Source organism: Perognathus longimembris, chromosome 7, assembly GCF_023159225.1.
Source record: "Perognathus longimembris pacificus isolate PPM17 chromosome 7, ASM2315922v1, whole genome shotgun sequence".
NCBI classification, from domain to species: Eukaryota; Metazoa; Chordata; class Mammalia; order Rodentia; family Heteromyidae; genus Perognathus; species Perognathus longimembris.
The window spans coordinates 17006404-17025765 of record NC_063167.1 but is presented as its reverse complement, the minus strand read 5'-3'; the positions used below and the strand labels follow the sequence as shown (position 1 = coordinate 17025765).

Genomic DNA, 19362 nt, shown 5'->3' with positions numbered 1-19362 from the left:
AAAACGAAGCTGGCTGGAAGGCTTCCCAGAGAAATGGGCAAGTTGAAAGAAATTGGGGGTGGGGGAGCATAGCATTCCAAGCTGGACACGGGCAAAGGCCCTGAGGTGAGACTAAGAAACTTAGCTTAGGGCTAAGAAGTGGGAGGAAGTGGCCCAGTATGTGAGTTGGGAGGATTGGTGGCCTCAGAGGCACCCTGGGGAGACAGCCCCAGGGCTGATAGGGAGGGTGACAGATTTAAAAGGATGAAGCTTGTCAACAGGAAAGGAAATGGAGCATGGTGGTCCACAGGGCAGACTCTGGAGTCCAAGAGCCAAGCTGTGTCACAGTCACCATTTTGAAAATAGGGGGTAATGGAAATCCCTGGCACCTTAGTCCAGTGCCTGGCACAGTCAGTATGTGGCTCATAAATTCACTCAAGTATATATTGGTGGTAGGTGCACACTATAGGAAAGTTCAAGCCACAGGACTGGCACAATAATAATAATAATATTCATAATATTCTGATTTATGGAATTAAAACCCTTTTGTACAACTTCTTACGGGGGAGGGGTGGAATCCCTGCTCTCAAGAAGCTTACATTGAGAGAGTGAACAGACAGTTCACACATGTCCAGTTAGCTAGCTGGGCAAGGTAGTCCACTCCTGTAATCTCAGTGGGAGACTGAGACGGGAGGATTGTGAACTCAAGGTAAGCCTGAGCTATGTGGCCACACCCTATGTCTAAATTAATTCACTAAAAATATATTCACATGAATAGTGATAAGTGCCAAGGAGGAAAATAGAACAAGCAGGAGCTTAGAGAATGCCACAGTTGAAGGATTATTGATTTTTATTTTTATTTATTATTATTATTATTATTTTTATTTATTTATTTTTGCCAGTTCTGGGCCTTGGACTCAGGGCCTGAGCACTGTCCCTGACTTCTTTCTGCTCAAGGCCAGCACTCTGCCACCTGAGCCACAGCGCCACTTCTGGCCGCTTTCTATATATGTGGTGCTGGGGAATCGAACCCAGTATACGAGGCAAGCACTCTTGCCACTAGGCCATATTCCCAGCCCTTTATTATTTTTAAGATAGATTCTGTGTTGTCTAGGCTGGTCTCAACCTCTTAAATATCCTCCCCTACCTTGGCCTCCTGTATAGCTGGAACTACAAGTGCACACAACTGCTTGGCATTGATTGGAATTCTAAATTAAGTTAAAAATGGAGGTGATTATTATATTATTTGCAGATTTTAGTAGGAAGAAAAAGAACCCTCCAATGTGAGGTACCTGTGGCTTCATGCTTGTAATCCTAGCTGCTCAGGAGGCTGAGATCTGAAGATAGTGCTTTGAAGCCAACCTGATCAGGAAAGTCTGTGAGACTCTTATCAGGCACTGGTGGCTCCTGCCTGTCATCCTAGCTGCTCAGGAGGCTGAGATCTGAGGGTCACAGTTCAAAGCCAACCTAGGCAGTAAAGCCATGAGATTTAAATGAGACAATTTAATCACCAAAAAGCTGGAAGTGGAGCTGTGGCTCAAGTGGTATGGTATAGTGCCAGCCTTGAGCACTATAGCCCAGGAACAGTGCCCAGACCACACACACACACCCAAAGCACCTTCCAGTTTCTGTGCCATTTGTCTTTCATGAGACTCAGGTGATGCATAGATATTACTGTCTCCATCTTGTAGGGGAGAAGGACACTGAGACTCAGGAGACTGACGTGGGGGTCATGCCTTTGAAGGCAAAACTCTGCCAGCTGACTTCGTGTGGCGAGGGCATAGGAAGAGTTGATGGGAGGTAAGCCAGCGTCCAGGCACAGAGCTGAGCTGGGGTCAGCTTCCCTTGGCCAGGTCAGCTCCAGGTGAGTGGAGACAGTGGCTGGGCCTGGAAGCAACCCTGAGGGCAGAGCTGGGGGCAGCAGGCTAGGCCCGAAACACTGTGTGATTGAGCAGAGGGGCAGACGCTGTCCAGAACTGCGTGAGTATGTGGGTGGCACTGCCACTAAGAGGAGGGAAAAGAGCAGAGAAGTAGCCAGCCCACTGACCAAATGAGAGGGAACACGGAAGAGGGGGGCAGGGCCAGCCCTGGCCAGAGACCTTGGCCTTCGTGTTGTCGTTGGCAGTGGAGAGCTGTTAAGGGTTTCAGGACAGACCCCATGTCACAAGAAGGGGATTTGAGGACCGTGTACCTGGCACTGGGTGGAGGAGATTCCATAGGAGCTACTGGAGGTGGAATCCCACTGGGAGGCCTGCATGCTGAGCAGATGAGAGATGATGAGGTCACATCCCACAGACAGCTTGGAATAGTCGAAGGAGTCAGGCCTGGGACATAAGTCCTGGGTGCCGGCCATTGGTCTGCCCAGGTTTTTTGAGGACCACTCAGCTGGTCCTTTTCTCCCTACTTTGAGCCTCTGCTTGAACCCAGGGCATGGGTGCTGCTCCTGAGCTTTTTTCGCTCAAGGCTGGCGCTCTGCCACTTGAACCCATAGCTCTACTTTTGGCTTTTTTGGTGCTTAACCTGAGATAAGAGTCTCATGGAGGGCTGGGGATATGGCCTAGTGGCAAGAGTGCTTGCCTCGTATACATGAAGCCCTGGGTTCGATTTCCCCAGCACCACATATATAGAAAACGGCCAGAAGTGGCGCTGTGGCTCAAGTGGCAGAGTGCTAGCCTTGAGCAAAAAGAAGCCAGGGACAGTGCTCAGGCCCTGAGTCCAAGCCCCAGGACTGGCAAAAAAAAAAAAAAAAAAAGAGTCTCATGGACTTTCTTACCTAGGCTACCTTTGAACCATGATTCTCAGATCTCAGCCTCCTGAATAGCTAGGATTACAGATATGAACCACTGGCTTTTTCCCCCCCAAAAATCTTTTGTGCTACAGTCGTTTTGAAAATATAAGGGCTACTAGAGCTTTCTCTTCAGGAAGACACAAGAACAAGTTTTTCTTTACACTTTGTGAGGTTTGCAAACCTGTCAAAGTCTATCCATAGAGTCAAGCTAGATGATCAATATTAAAAACAACAGCTAGCACTAAATGCCTTTTCTGGGCCAGGTGCTGAGCGAATTGCTCTACCTCATGATCTTATTAAAGCTATACAACAACACTATGAAATAGGTACTACTGTTTTTATTCTGCTTTATAGATGAGGAAACAGAGGAGCACTAGCGGTGAAGTGACTTGTCAGTGACAGCAGGAGTTTAAGCCTGGGTTTGTCAGCCTGCGTTATCCCAGTATTCTAGAATGAAGGAGGGAGAAATGGCAGCTATGGGGAGGATTTTCCAAGAAAGCCATGGAGAAGGAAGAGCTAGAGGTAAGGGAAAGGTGTCAGTGGTGCCAGCTCGCCTTGACGAAAGAGGTATCAGGCAATGGAGGGGGGCTGCTGCTATTTCATTTGGAGCCCCTGGCCTAACTTCCAGAAGGGTTGGTGTCTGCCCCATGTGTCCCTCAGCTTAGGAACCTGCTAGGGAGTCTGTGGGGAAAGGTGGCATGTGGGCTGCTCTTGCTTGGAAGCCTGATTATGTTCAGCCCCTTGGCATGGAAGGCTTATTATCACTGACCCTTTGACTTAGCCTTCAGTGCTGTCCCTGGAATCTACCCTCCCTCCCTACCCCAAGGCCACTGAGAAAGGCAAGCAGGCCTTGATCTCTCTAGAGGAGTTCAGAAGTAGAGACACTCTTTCCATTCCAGAGAGGCACTCTAGGGCCCATCTGCTGAGCTTAGCAGTCCCAGGCTGCGTGGGAACCTCATAGGGCTCTGGTTTAGACCCTGGTCTGCAGCACTATCTAGAAGCACAGTAGATCTGCATTCGACTAGACTATGCTCTCAGACTGGAATCTAGATTTACTGGAGTTGGCATGTTGGTCATCAGGAAACAGATCCAAATGGGAACCTCATTCCTCCTGAGGGGGTATGGATTTGAAACCTTACTGGATAGATTGAGGTGTCAGGCCAGATCCTTGATCTGTGGCAGGTTAACATGGAAGTTAACCTGGAGCCATAGTTGCTGAGATCAAGCTACTGGGAATTGGTGAATAAGCAATGTAGTAAGTAGTGGTTTAAAACAGACATTAGTCAAAATCTTTGGCTGAGCCTGAATTCCCAGAAAGCTGGGGTGGGGTGGGGTTGGGCAGTAAGATTTAGACCCACACTGAAGGCTGTGGTCTGGATATGGGGAGGTAGGTGTGCTAAGCCACACAGATATTGATCTAGAGCGGGCCTAGCTTTGGTTCTAGGCCAGAACACCGTATGATCTAGAATTGCTCTGTCCAACCCAACAGAAATGCAGTGGAAGGGGCTGGTAGTGTGACTCAAGTGGTACAGCTCCATTCTAGCCAGTACAAGGCTGAGCTCAATCCCCAGCACTGCCACAAACAGGAAGGAGGGAAGGAGAAAGAAAGAGCAATGGAAACCACATAGGTAATTTAAAAATTTCTAATACCCACATTAAACAAGTAAAATTAAATTTAATAGTGCATCTTATCCAACCAGAATATCAGAGATAATCATCTCAACATATAATCATTGTAAAAATGATTGGGATATTTTACCTTTCTTAAAAAAAAATTAACAGTAAGCCTTCAGCACATTCATAGTACATCAGGGTTTGGATTCCCCCCAGTCTCACTGCTCAGTAGCCACATGTGAAGTGGCTGTGCTGTATGGACAGTACAGGTCCAGAAGCAGGCTCTTCTTTCAGAAAATGATCTGGAATAAATAAGGCCAGACATGTCAGAGGTTTACACCCTTCGTAGACCTGAACTGGGTGCTGTGTGGACTCAACTGAGGAGAGCACCTGAGTTCTGGCTTGAGGAGCCCTGGGATTACAGTGGATTCTCTTCTGCGGTGTCTAGAGTTCAGCATCACCTCTCTGCACGGCACTGGCCCCAGCTCCTCCCTTTCATCACAATGTCACCTCTGACTCAAGCCTGGTCTGGCCTGGCAGGTGGGGGATGGCACGGTGGCAGCTGGACCCTTGAGGGAGCAGGAGCTCCACCCCTCTGGGCCGGCTGCTGCCAGCCTTCCTGGACTGACTCTGTGGAAACAGGGGGCCCAGAGACAGAAATAAACTGCCAGGTTTCCGGGGCAGAGTGGGGGGGCCTGCCAGCTTTTGTGCCTCCTTGCTGGGGTTGTCGGGGAGCAGGAAGCAGCTCCAGGGCCCTATCCCAGGCTGCTCCCATATGTCATTTACCCCCACATCCCTGACCTGAGACTGAACTAAATCTAGAATGTGATGAATTAGCAAATCCTAGGGACCCAGTAGCCTGAGACTTGAGGCCCCTAGGTGCCAGCTTGGTACTAGGAACCTATCTGGGAACGACTCTAGTTTGTCTCAGGACAGGAGCTGAGCAGATCCAGAGGTCTAGAGTAGGCCACTGGACTGGGAGTTGAAAGATGTGTGTTGAGTGCCTGCTGCCTCTCCCCTTAACTGTCCAAAAGTAACTTTGGGCAAATCACACTTGTGAGACTCAGTTGTTCATCCCTCTTTTAAAAAAATGGGGGGGGGGGGGAATGGCACAGTCAGTGGTGCTTGCCTTGTGTGTGTCACAGCACAAGTGGTCTACTCAGACTCTGGAAAAGCTTGTCTAACTCTGGGCTCTGCCACTGTGTAGTCTTTGGCAAGTCAATTAACTTTCCTGAGCCTCAGTTTCCAGGAGAGCAAAAAGGGGAATATACCTTGATGGGCTCATGCGTTCTGATAAAGTAGGTCAAAGACTCGGTTCAGTGTTGGCTGCTGAGATGGAGTGAGGATAGACTCAAGTAGTAAGGGAAAACTCCTTGTTCAGATGGAAGGGTCTTTCCCCCTGAAAGGGCCTTTGGAGACTGTGACTTCATAAGCTGATAAACTGAGGGTCCCCGAACCTGAAAACGTGTTGCTCAGGAAGAGGCATCCAGCAAGCAGAGTCCTTATGTGGTACCCACCATATAAAGCCAGGTAGCTCACCCCAACTCACAGGTGAGGACATCGAGGCCGGTGATTGGCCACTGGTGCTCGGTGGCGCTATCCAGTGAGGCCCGAGTCCGCCGCCGGGGAGGGAGTGCCCAGGCCGCGCGCTCCCGGCGGAGGGCGCGCAGGTAGCGGGCTTCCCGGCGCGCTCGGCGGGGCAGCGCGCGGGTCCGGACGGCCACCGGGGCCGGGATCCGGGCCCCGGCTCCCATCCGCGTGACCCCACCCCTCCCGCGGGCAGCCGAGGGCCCGCCGGCGGGCCGGGGGCCAGGAAAAAAACCAAAAACACCCGGCGGCCCGGCCGCTCCCCTCCGCTCAAAATAGCCCCCGGCCGGGGCTGCCACGCATTCCGCCGGCCCCGGGCGCGGGACGGGGCGGCGGGCTGGAGGAGGCCGCCCGGGTGGGGGCGCGGGCGGGCGGCCCGGCGAGCGGCCGGCCGGCCTGTGGCTCTCCTCCGGGGAGCCTGGCAGCCCGGCTGCGCTGCGCCCGGATGATGGAGAGCTTCTGGAATTTCCTGCGGCTGGAGCGCGCGGCCGGCCGGGGAAGGGGCTCCGGGCCGCGGGTGCGGCGGGAGGCCGTGCGCCCCTCCCCGCCGCCCTTCTCCAGTCTCGCGGGCGGCCAGGCCCGCCCCTCCGAGTCGGGGCGGGGAGAGGGCCAGGTGCGGGCGGCGCCCCTCCCCCGGCCGCCGCCTCACCTCTCCCGGAGGCCTCCCCCGGGGAGAGCGGGGTGGCCGGGAGCCGGGGCTGCGGGGCCCGGTGGCGGGGGAGGGAGGGAGCTCGGAGACCGCAGGACCTGCGGGCGTCGGTGCCTCTCCCAGCCCCGAAGCTGGTAGGGGGTGGGCTGCTGGAAGTGTCTGGGATAATTTTCCCGACGGCGGCGGCCGCTCCCAAAGAAAGCGACTCTGCACCTTTTAGGGTACAGAAAAGGGCCCGGGGTGGGGGTGGGGGGAAGGGCCTCCTTTTCCTGAGGTCCCGGGGAGTCGGTAGGAGACCTCTGGGGGCTCTCTCATGGCCTTGTGGCGCGCGGGAGGAAAGCAAGCCCCGCCTGCCCTTTGTGGGAGAGGGCAGGGGTTGCCTTCCCACCCCATTGAGTTTCCAGCAGTACCATTTGGTGCTCTGCAGACCGACGAGCCGTTTGGCTACTCAGCAAACGTCTCCCCCGCCCCCCCCCCCCCCCCCGTCTGGGTCCACCCCCCACCCCTCTCCCAGCCTGCCCTCTTCTACTCTCAACACCAGCAGTGGGGATCCGCCCAGTTGCTATGCCTTCTCTGTCACCCACTGGCTGTGTGTCCTTGGGCAAGTCTCTGCACTTGTGAGCTATGCTGTCCCAAAAGCAAAGGACAGCAGAAGGCTGGGCTGTGGCCTTGGTGTGGGGACTTAATTTGAACATTTAAGGTAGTTATGTCTGCCTGCAGTTAGGGTCACCTGTGTAACTCCTTCCCCTCCACAGCCGTGGGAGTTGTGGCTTCCCAGTAAAAGTATCATGGTAAATAGGCTGGAGAGCCTGTAGCTTCACTGAGTGCTCATTTATTCAGATGCATATATTTACTGCTGTTACTCTCAGCTAGCTCTCTTCAGGGGGGAGAGATTGCTAAAGCTGTGCCAAAGTATTTATTTGGGGATAGTATTGGGATTTGAACTCGGGCCTTGTGCTTGCTAGACAGGCACTGTGACACTTGAGCCATGCCTCCTGCCCAGGTTTTGTTGTTTGTTTTGATATTGAACTATTCATCTTCCTGCCTCTGCCATCATGCTCACCACTGTATATTAGAGTTGGAAAGGCCCTTAGAAGTCCTTCCTGACCGGCCAGCCAGCTCAAAGGGTAAACCAAGGCCCAAGGAGGAGCTGGTCCCCTCACAATGCTTCCACTGTTGTTACACTGGGGTGGGGGCTGGCAAAGTGTACTGGCCTGGCTCCCCGGAGTATAGCCCAGGCATGCTTGAAGCTAGTAGAATTCTGCTTTGCTTTCTCTTTCCTCCCAACTCCTTGCTGACCTTCCTCTCCACCACTGCCAGATACCAAAATACAGGTTCAGATGCCTCTAGTCTCCACTTCAGTTCCGGGGGTCTTCCCAAGCCTGTGTTGTTCCCACCAACTCCCTACCCGACCTCCTGCAGCTCTCTCTGGCTCTAGTTTCTTTGGCCTTCCTTATCCACTGGAAACGACTAGTGTACTGGAAGGAGCTCAGGGTTCTATTTGTTGTCTGCTTAAACCTGACCAAATTACCCCACCTCTATGAGCTTTTCTGGAATATGAAGTGAAGCTAACACTGCATAGGAAGTACTGTAGATGTAGCATGCACAAGGCCCTTGATTCCATCTCCAACACTAGACATACTCTCTCTCTCTCTCTCTCTCTCTCTCTCTCTCTCTCTCTCAAATTACCTAGGAGAACTCCACTCATTATCCCAGAGGCATCTTGGCAGAGATCTATTTAAATAATGCATAACAGGGATACCCTGGAACTAGAGGGAATTTGCTTTGAAGGCCAGGATTGGGAATAAAGCAACCTTCCTTCCATTCTGGGAGGCGGTGCTCTGGGGCCCTAGGATGAGAAGTTAGAAACTTGCCCCATGGCTAGAATGAGGTAGACCAGAAGTCCCGCCCACTGTGAACTACTACACAAGAGCAGCCTGTTTTGCAGAGCCAGAAAATGTGGCTGGCTGGAGTGAGGGTGTGGCTCAAGTGATGGAACCCTTGCCTAGCAAACTTACGGGAGTTCAATTCCCAGCAGGGGGGAGTTGCAGCCTGGGATTGTAGAGCAGATCCCACTGGCAAGTGATATACCCATATCTGTCCAGTTTCACTAACCCATGGAGGTTCACAGTGAGGGAGTGTAAAAGAAAAGCTGGAACCAGCAGTTAGGCTGTGTTACTTTGGGTGGGTTGCTTCCTCTCTGTTTCCTCTTGCTTAATGGGGGAGGTTGAATTAGTGACTCCCTCTGGCATCTTCCAGCTCTGACAGGCTCCCAGGCTGTGTTGACTGATGTATCCTAGGAGATAGGAGCACACCGAGAACCAAGTCAGCTGGGAGATCCCTGTCAAGGTAACCCGCCTCCTTCCACCCCCAACACCCCCCCCCAAAAAAAAAAAAACAGCTAGAATGCCTCCCTTGCTGAGACACACCCTGGCCGAGACTGTAGTGGGTAGCAGGCACATATCACCTAGTGAGTGGTTGATTCCCAAGGCCCCTGTTGTCTGGAGGGAGGCTTGTGCTAAGGATCCAGAGCTGTGTCAGGCAGGGCGTGGAGACGGCATGCTTCTCTGGGAAGAGAATGTATGTGTCAGGGAGCAATCAGCCTCTGGGGATGGGGTGAGAGGCAGCTCACTTGTGGGATGATGAGTCCAAAAGGGCCATCACAGGGCAGGGTATCAGGGTGTGTGCAAGGGAAGGAAGGAACCTGGCAGTGGGAGGGAGGAAAAACTATACCTGAGCCAGAGGACTGGGCTTTGGGTCAGGGCAGGCCGCTGGGCAGACTCCAACCTGGTGGGGTGGGGAGTGGTGAAAGTTTTGCCTGTGCCTAAGGTTGTCAGCTTGGAGCCGGGAGTTGGGAGTTAGTTGAACCACACACTCTTCTGAATTGCAGTTGTCACACGCTCTGTTGTGGGGCTGTCTGTGTAAGGGTGTTGTCAGTTTTCTGAACAGTGCATATCTGCGAGGTTTGATATGACTGTATGACAGTGTTGTAAAACAGTGGGCGCTGGCCATTTGGGGTCCTACTAGATGTTACTGGGGTTGTTCACGGGTATTTTTAGGCTGCCAGTGTATCCTAGCTATGTTTTGGGGTGCCTCTTTCCCTCCACCCCCTCCAAAGAAGGGAGGCCTCAGGACACAGGGAAGGAGGGAGGCCTCCTGCCTTCCTCAGTCCCTCCACAGGTAGGCAGGCAGCTGCAAGCCTGCTCACTCACAGTAATTTTACCACGGTGCCTAAGTCAGGAACAGGCGTGAATTGACCTTTTAACCCCTTCCCCACCACGGGATTAGACTCTGTTTCCTGTTCAATCTCCTCCAGAACCAGTTCCATCCCGCCCGGGGGGCCCCCAAACCTTGGATAAGGATAAGCAACTCCCTCCAACGCTTTTCTCCCTCCACCTGAATCAGGCCTTGGGGGGGGCCTGAGGGCCAAGCTGGTGCAGGGTCTGGCAGGAGCTGAGGGCCCAGGCGGGAGTGATAAATATTGAAGAGGAGGGATTTCGGTGTGGGCTGGAGCAGCTGCAGTGGTTCGAGTGTCACACTATCTCTCCCCAGGTTTACTGACCCATTTCCATTCACGCGGCTGCTGGTTTCCTAGCAACGGCAACAGTCCCCCCAGAACAGGCGGAGTGTGTGTCTGCCATTAGCGACTGCCGCAACTGTGTCAAGGTTACCCCGCTCCCTGCAAACCCACCCCGGCGGGTTTGTTTTCTGCCAGCGCCTGGCACACACCGTGCCAGCCAGGCAGGGGGAGGGAAGGGGGCTGAGGGCCAGCCCAGGGACTTGGGTGGGGGTGGGGGGCGAGGAGGAGCTTCGGTTCCTGGTCCAGTGGGAGCCAACTTGGACTGAGTACGAAGCCTCCCCCCTTGCTGGTGGAATTCCTGAGCCTGAGGGGAGCAGGGGGTGGAGCTGTCCCTCAGCCCTGACCCCCCAGATTCCAGACCTGGGGGGAGGGGTGTGGGCCGAGGGGCCTCCGGGAAGCCTGCCCAGCCTGACCCCACCTGGCTTGTTCTGCCCTGGCTTCCTCCCACTTGTGCAGCAGCTCCGTGCTCTCCTCTGCTCGCAGCTCTTTGTCCCAGCCTCTGCTGTGCCTGGTCTCCCCCGTCAGACTCCCCAGGGCAGGCTTCTGTTTCTCCCATCAGACTAGGGGCTCCTGAGGTTGGGGTTCAGTGATGCCTGTCCTCTTTCTTTGCCCTGGCTGTTTCTCCAGTGTCATGGGAGATGAGATTAAACATTTAGGGTGGCACAGGATCATTTCCTAATGAGAATTTGCCAGGCAGGTGCCCCTGTGCCACTCCCCTTGCCTGCGTTGCCCCTACCCAGCAGCCCTCCCTTGGAATTGGCCTTAAGAAAGAAGTAGAGTACCTATCCTTTTCTCCCCAAAAAGCCAGGCTGCAAAGGGTTAAAGCAGTTGCTCCCCCCCCCCACACACACACACCTTGGTATGTGAGCTCCCCCTCAGGCTGGGGGGATGGGGGTCTGTCACCTTATAGCCACTCATGTGGTCAGCTCAGACCTGACCAGTCACATTCCTACCCAAGAGGGCTGGGGCTTGAAGCTGGGGGTAGGGGGCAGGGGCAGAGGCCTGGAGGGGGCTAAGATTGTAGGAATGGAAGGCCCCAGGGTGGGAGTGGGAGTGGACATGACCAAGAAGCTGGGGCAAGGGGCAGCTAGGAATAAAGCGTAAGTGTACCTCTTCTTTCTGTAGGCCTCAGTCTCTGTCTTTCCTTGCAGTTTGCACCCCCCTACCACCACCTGGGTGGGTCCTCCTTGCCTATGACATAGGAACAGACCTGGTACCAATTCTAAACAAAGAAAAGAGAGTAGCAGAGGCAGTTTCTGACACGCAAGGCAGCCCTGGGAATTATGGGTAGCCTCCAGTGTGACTTTCTGGTGCTTGGGGGAGGTTGGCTAGGTCAGAGGCCCTGGGATCTAGGGTACAGAGCAGGCTGTGCTAGACAGTAGAAACAGACCTGGGCGGGGACCCAGGGAGCCTGGTTCTCTGCCCAGCCCTGTGCCTGGCTCCTCCTGGCCTCAGTCTTCTCATCCGAGGGTAAAGTCCAGTGATCTCTAAAAGCCCTCCTGTCCTGTTAGTGGCTCTGGGTACAAGATGAGGGGTGGGGGACCATGGTCTGGAGAGGTATGGGAAGCTGCCAGCTCAAGGGGGAGTTGCAATGTGATCCTGTAGCGAAAATAGCCCAGGTCATTTTCAGCTGCTTGGGCGGAGGTATCTGATCCCGGCAGGGCATCTTGGGCAGGGGACAGCGAGGAGCATTCTCTAAAGCTCTCTGGGAAACCGGACGCTAGGATGGGAGGTTAGGGAAAGGTTGGCATGTTCGACCTGGCTTCCTAAGACCTGGCAGGGGCCCAGGAATGAAAATCATGAGGAATGCAGAGGGTTAACATGAGGTGAGGGCTGGACTCCAGCCCCCTTTGGGTCTTGGCCTGGAGGAGGTGAAAGGTCAGCCCCAAGGAGTCCAAAGCACAGCTGGGGGAAGAGTAACCAGATCCTTCTCCATAGCCCAACTCTGGGGTCACAGCACCACCTCCCCCTGGAAAGGCCCTTTGACATCCCCAGGACATCTTCTTACTCTCAGCAGGGATTGTGGGCTAGGGGAAAGTCCAGACACTCTGGGTCAGGGAGTGTTGCAAACTAGGCACCCCAGCCAGTATGGCAGGACTTGGTCATGCTGGGGTTAGTTGAGGTGGAGGTGATCCTACTGGAAAGGTTAGAGGTAGTCTGTTCAGGCCTCACTCTGATTCTGTGCCCCATTTATAATAACTCAGGGTCAGCATGAGATACAGGAAGTGAAGAAGTAAGAGACACTCCCCCCAGTAAACATACTCTCAGATTAGTGAGAGTGGCCAGCCTCATACTACCCTGTGACATTGAGATGTGTATGTAGTGGAGAATTACACCTCCACTCAGATGGCTTTGCTGTTTGGCTGTGGATGTAGTAGGGTGCTAGGGTGTAAGATGGTGTGGTAGGAGGCAGAGATGACAGCACATAGGGGGAAAAAAAACACAAACTGGCCTCTGAAGTCAATCTTGGCCTATGTGCAAATCCTTGCCTCTGTCTTAGGCAAGTTTTAAACCTAAGCATCAGTTCCCCTATCCCCCAAATAGGATAGACAATATCCTCTAGCGTAATTATAAAGATTGTTCAGAACAGGTACTCAATAAAAAGTAATGGTAGCCAGGATAGGGGTGTAGCTCAGTGGTACATGCCTGGCATGTTCAGAGTGCTGAGTTCCATCTCCCAATAGACACAAGAAGCCAGATGCCAGTGACTTACCTATCCTAGCTACTCAGGAGTCTGAGACCTGGGTTTGAGGTTCAGAGCCAGCCTGGGCAGGAAAGTCCATGAGATTCCTACCTTCAGTTAACCACCAAAAAGCCAGAGGTGAAGCTGTGGCTCAAGTGGTAGAATGCCAACTTTGAGCAAAAAAGCTAAAAGACAGCACCCCGGTTCTGAGTTCAAGCCCCAGCACTAGGGTGCCCGTGCGTGCGTGCAAGAGATGGCAATAAGCCTGATGGGGTGCCAGGGTTCCAGTGTGGAGCTACAGTGCAGCTAGCAGAGGGACTCCAGAGTAGGAGTTGGTAAGCCACAGACAAGTGGGAGGGAGAGGATAGTTTGGGAATGGGGTTGGGTCCGTGTCCCAGGGCAGCACTGAAGCTGTTGTTGGGGGCATATACCAGTGACTTGGGATGGGATGGCGTGAGAATGGTGCTGAGTATGTGGCAGGGGATAGTTCAGGACAGCGTTGTTCCTACAGCCCACCCTGGCAGGCTTTGTGCGGCTGTGTGGGTGTAGCTGTCCCCAGAGTGTGGCTGTAGGTATGTTTGAGAAGGCGCAGGCATCTCGTGAAAGAACAAGTTGCCTTTTGTACGCTTCCAGCCCCCGGCTGGGTTGGGCTCTCTCTGGGGGATCCCCTGTTTCCGAGCCCGGCTCCCCGCCCACTGACAGCGCCCCAGACTACCCTACCACCAGCCCCCACCTGAGGGGCTCTGGCGGTCCCAGGGATCTGTGCTGAGGGCCTGGGGAAGGGGGTGGGTCTCGGGAGGAGGGTGTGTCCGGTGCTCGGCCCCACCCCCTGTAACGTCAGTTCATGTGTTACCAATCCCCAGGAGCCTGGCCCAAGGGTGCCCCGCCCCCTTGCCGCTACCCAAGGTGCTGGGCCTGCGGTGGGTGGGGTCGGTGGGAGGGGCCGGCGAGGGGAGAGGCCGCACCCCCAAGACCGCGTGCGCATCACAGCCCCTAACAACCAAGTAAGACCCTTGTCCTGGAGGGCTGGCCTGGCCTGATCTTTCCAAGAACTCCCGGTAGAAAGCCGCCTCAGAAGGGACCAGCTCCCCTTGCCCCCCCCCCAAGTCTTTATTCCTGACTACTTAGTAGCAGTACTTACTCCAGCTGCCTCTGTCGCCAGTGTGCCAGACGCTGTCTGATGGCTTTGAGGGAATGTCTTACCTGAAGTATCGCTGTTGACTTCTTGAGTTGCTGAGACCTTCTCACCAGTGGGTTGGCAGCTCCCCTGGACAGGAGTACAGATGCAGTCTGGCTCACAGTGGCACTACTTAAATGTGTAGGTTGTGGGGGATGGACAAGTACTGTGTCCACAGTACCGTGAGGAAAGCAGTAGTGTCAGAGTCACACAACAAGTAGGTAAAACAATCACAACTGGAAACCAGAGTTCCTGGCCCCCTCAGGCTTTTGATGGATAGTGTGTGACCAAGAGTTGAGCGTTACATAGAGAATTGCTCGAGGCCTTTCCACTTGGAAGGGTCTCTGCCTGATCCCTCCTCCTCTTCAGAAGAACCCTAGGTCTCTCATCCCGAACCTCAGTTCTAGGAATCGCTGTTTGAGGGTGCTAAGAGGGCTTTTGCCAGGGTAAGGGGGACGATGGTTCTGGGCTACATGGACTCTTGTGAGCCCTGTGACTGGGGTGGGTACTGGTTCTGGGGACATAAAGATTTAGCTTGCAAGTAGGAGGTTCCAAGTTGAGCAAAGAAGAGTGTTGGGAGCCAAAGTATGTGGGGGTTCAGTGCAAAGGAGGCAAGGATTGTGCTGGGCCAGCACTCCCTCCCCTGGCAGTCTGGCCCAGTGGAATGCTGGGAGGCCCCAGGGATGAGGCCAGCCAGCCAAGGTGTCTCCGGTGGCACGGAAGCAGTTAAGAGCTGCCTCAGCCCGTTCCTTCAGACAATTAGTGACATCTCGCTTGACAACACCACACTGAGCCGATGCAGACCTCAGCCCCCCCACGGCCCCCCCACAGCCGTTTCAGCTGTTTATTCTTGGGCTTTAACAATTGGGATTCTGACTTGGAGGAGCGGGCGCCCTGCGCTGCCCTCTGACCCACCGTCGCCTTGGCAACTGGAGCCCGGTAGGCCTGGGCTCTGCGTTAGGATTACAGATCCTGAATTCACAATCTTGCTGCTTCCCGGCAAACTGCAGCAGCAGCAGCAGCAGCATGCAGGATCTTCAGCTAGACTGGAGGGGGCAGAGGAGGGTCCCCAGGGCCAGTCTGAGGCACAGATGGGAACCTGGGCTGGCACAGGCTGGAGAGGGTGCCCCCTGGAGTCAGGCAGAGACCAGAGCCCTGCTCCATTCCCAGCTACTCTCTGGAAACTTTCCCCTCCATAGAGCCCTAAGGACAGGGGCAAGGCTTCTTCATGCCCCCCCTCTCCCCCTCAGTCAGCCCCCTACCATGCCCAGAGCTCCAAGTGCCAGCAGACTGTGCCCCTGCCGTGCCCGCCGCCATGGCAACAGGCCCCCTCTCTTACCAGCTCAGCTCCTTCCTCCCCCTACCCTAGCAGCCAACTGCCCCAGCTGAAACCGGAGCCGATGCATCTGTGAGCCTCATGCCCAGACCCACATTCCATTTCTGTCCTCTGTCCCCCCTAGTTCTGGCGACGACATCTCCCCTCCTCCTCTTTCTCCTCACGCCCCCTCCCTCTGTGCCTCTGCCTACTCCTGCTGTTCCCCCCACACTCCATCTATCACTTAGTGTCTCCCCCTTGTTCCCGCCCCATCCTGTGAATGTGTCTCACCCCTTCCACTGTCTCTGTTGGTCTCTGGGTGTGTCAGTCTCTCTGTCTGTCTCCAGTTCCCTGGGTTGCTGTACACTGGCCTGTCTGTAGCAGACTCCTTTTCCATCTCCTTCCCTGTGTGTGTCTGTCTCTCCCTTTCTCCTTCCCTGTGTGTGTCTTTGTCTCTGCATCATCCTGCCTCTCTTTGTTTTTTCTTCTTCCTTCTCTTCCTTCATGAATCTCTTTCTTGTCTTCCTTCCTCTGTCATGCTCCTTGTCTCTCCCCCAGCTCCATCTTCCTTCTTTCCCTCACCTCTTCCCAAGCCCTTTTTCTTGTGCCCCCGCCATGATGTTCTGCTTTCTGTCTTGATTCTCTGCGTTGGTTTTTTTCCCTCCTTCTCAATTCATAGAGTGCTCCAGGTCTCTTTCATACTTTTCCCTCATAGCTTTTAGTTGGGGAGCTGAGGAAGCCCTCCAGACTCACCCCAAAGGAGCCCCTTTCTAGTAGGTGCTTTAAATCCCCAAAGCCCCATTGGGCTTGTGTAGTTGAACCTGAAATGAGGAAAATCTCAAGTTAAAACAGTCCACAGAAGCTGGGATACCAAGAAGCAGGAGTGCAAGGCCTCCTTGAGAGGGTTGCAGGGAATGGCTTCATCCCCCTGGTCTACCTCTGCCAGCCCAGGTAGGGCTTCGCAGCAGCGAAGCCAGCCAAGAAGACCCCTAGCTGTAAGGATGTCTAGGCCTCACTGATTGCTTGTGTTCATCTTCCCCATGACCAGGATGGCTGTCTCAGATTGGGCCAGTGGCACAAGGGTACTAACCTTGCTGTAGCTCGGACCTCTTCTAAAGAACTTTTGAGTTCCTGGAGCAAAGTCAAAGTTATGAGGAACAAGGAAAGACTAGAGCAACTCTTGCACCCCAACCCCCACCACCAAGATGACTCCAGCCCAGAAAAACTGGAGGTCTGGTGGTATGGGTCCTGTCTCCTTAAATGCTAGGTAGAAGGCAGTGCCTGCTTCCCTGGAGATGGGCAGCTCCTGCTGTCCAGCCCTTCCGGTCTGGGCAGTGGCCTGTAGCCTTCCTCCTGTCATCTTCTTCAAGGAATGAGCTTGGAGTCCTGGGCACACTGGCCCGGGGGTGGGGAACCAGGCCTCCAAGGCCCAGCCCTTGCTTGTGGGTGTGGTGCAGCCTGGTGAAACAGGCAGTTGTAGGACCCTGGGGTCCGGGCACTACTTACCAAGGCGGGGGAGTAGGGGTGCCTGGGGGAGGCGGGTTGCACGCAAGGCATGCTGGGCCCCCTCGGCGGGTGGGTGGGGGGAACAAAGCTGGCATCGAGGCCTCAGCTAAAATTAGCTGCTTCCCTGCGCGGGAGCGAGCATGCCTGCCAGCCGCCCAGATCGCCGCTGCCTCGGCAGGCCATCTGTCGCCACGTTTTGCTAAGTCCCTGGGGCCCCTCTGGCTCCAGCCACCCCCAGGGGCTAGGGCTAGAAGGACTCTGCTCTGAGGCTGTCCTGACCCGAGCTCTGGGCTCTGCTGCTGTCCTGCTGTGTGACCTCAGGCGATGCCTGTCCCTCTCTGGGCTCCTGTACAACAGGGAGGCCCTGAACACTACCATTCTAGTTTCTCCAGTCCTTGCAAGCAGCAGGTGTGCTGTGGGTCACCGGCCTGGGGTGTGGGCAACTCCTTCGCCTGCCCCTTTTGAGCTACTTACTACTCCAGCTCAAGGGTTGAATGAAGGTAGGCCAAGTGAGGCTTAGGGTAAAAGTGAGGGGGAAGACAAGACTCCTATCTGAATCCTTAGCACTAGGGAACTCCGCTCTTATCCACAGAAACCCTGCTTCTCACCCCCACTCTCCACTTCCAAGTAATCTTGGTTGTTGTTGTTGGTGGTGGTCTTGGGGCTTGAACTCTGGGCCTGGGCGCTGTCCCTGAGCTCTTCCGCTTAAGGCTAGTGCTCTACCACTTGAGCCACAGCGCCACTTTCCTGTTTTCTGGTGGTTAGTTGGAGATAAGAGTCTCAGGGGCTTTCCTGCCTGGGCTGGCTTTGAACTGCGATCCTCAGATCTCAGCCTCCCTAGTAGCTAGGATTACAGGCCCAGCTCCAAGTAATCTTCAAAGTCCAGGTGTGAAGCCAGGCAGTGGAGGCAGAGTTGTTGCCAATACCGGTCTGCTCTGCAGCTTGGGCAAATCCCCTGGCCACTCTTGGTCCATTCCACCGTCTTTCCAATAAAGCAGCTTCCCATGCCACTTCTGCCTCCTGTTCTCCTGGGCTGCTTTACAGATGAGGACACTGAGATGCCTGAAAACGAGGTTCCTTGTGAGGAAGCAGCAGAGCAGGGAGAGGAGCTCAGTGGCCTTCCCCCACCCCCACCCCCAGCTTTTTTCTGACCCTGGCACTTCCTTGGCCTCCCCTTCCTTCTCTCTGAAGCCAAAGAGGCTGAGCGGCTGCTCCAAGGTCACCCAGCCTGACCTGGGAGGAGCTCAGACTTGAACCCAGGCCTCTTGGCTCCTGGCCTCCCTCACCATTCTGGCCAGCAGGCCAGGCCTGTTCCCCGGCTGAGTCATACCCCTGGACTTTGTCCTTCTTGTCCCCAGTCCTGTGGCCTGAAGTTTAGAGAGGGGGCCTTCGGAAGGAAGAGGGGCACCCTTGGTAGTATAGAGGGGCTCAAGCCATTGTCCTTCAGGAGTGCATGGCACCAGCAAACTCTGACCTTAGCCACAGTCCTTTCTCCATTGTCCCTTCTGCCCCCTCCCTAGAGTTAGAGATGGGGTGGGGTCAGGGCTTGGAGAGGTGGCATTTCCAGGTTGTCTGTGTGCCCGGGCAGCTTCCTCCTCCCCACGGCTCCTCTCTTCAGCACCAGGCCTGGCGGTTTGGTTACCCAGGCAGAAGCCATAGCACCTCCCCTCCCGGTGTCCAGGGAGCAAGCGCACACCCACACCCCGAGCCTGCGTGCCTCCTCCTCCTCCTCCTGGGGCCAGAGGTGTTTGTCACTGGGGCAACGTGTAGCTTTGCCTGGCTCTGGCAGCACTGGGGTGACATTCATGCCCTGTGAACTGTGACACCTCTGCAGACAGAGGACAGCACCACCCAGGCTGGTGACAGTGATGGGGAAGGGACATGGGTGGACTGTCACCTGTCTAAAGCAGGGAGGGACCCAGAGAAGGGGTGAGGCTGTGTGCCTGCCTCACGCAGTGGCTCTGGGGGGCACGCAGGGCCCCTCCAAGAGCGGCTTGTGGGAAGAGGCTTGTCCTGCTTGTGGGAGGGGCTGTTCTGGTAGGCAATGTGTGACAGGTTCTGTGCATCCCACATCCTGTCAGTGGGTGTTGGGGTGCCTGGTTAGGTAGTTTATAGGGTTGACAACTGGAGACCTGTCTCAGTCTGTCAAAAGGGTGTCACAGGTGACCATCTCACACTCACCACAAGTCACCGGTTAATACTTGGCTCCTCCTGTGAGAAGGGTTGTCACCTACTCTGCCTGTCTGCCTGTTGTGTGAGAGCATGTTACCATGTGCCCTGCCTGGCTGTTGTGGGGAGTGACCTGTGTGAGTGTCTCACGTTGTTGGGAAGTTGTCATCCCTGGTTTGGGCTGGCAGTTGGTAGGGCCTGCCCCACGCAGACCACAGGGCCCCAAAGGGCCAGCCAGAGGAAACACTTGCTGCCCTGAGCACCGGACGAATGGGGGGGGGGCATGGTGCGGCGCACATGACCCACCTTCTGACC

The 19362-nt window shown here is 55.0% G+C and overlaps 1 protein-coding gene across 2 annotated transcripts in view; it reads left to right on the top strand.

Annotated features, from left to right (window-relative positions):
- Window positions 1–1073: 1073 nt before the first annotated feature.
- Window positions 1074–19362, top strand: part of Ahdc1 (AT-hook DNA binding motif containing 1) — a 43219-nt gene continuing 24930 nt past the window's right edge. For both annotated transcript variants that reach the window (XM_048350619.1, XM_048350620.1), the window contains exon 1: window positions 1074–1209. The gene's annotated coding sequence lies outside the window, so the exon portion shown is untranslated. The remainder of the gene's footprint in view (window positions 1210–19362) is intronic.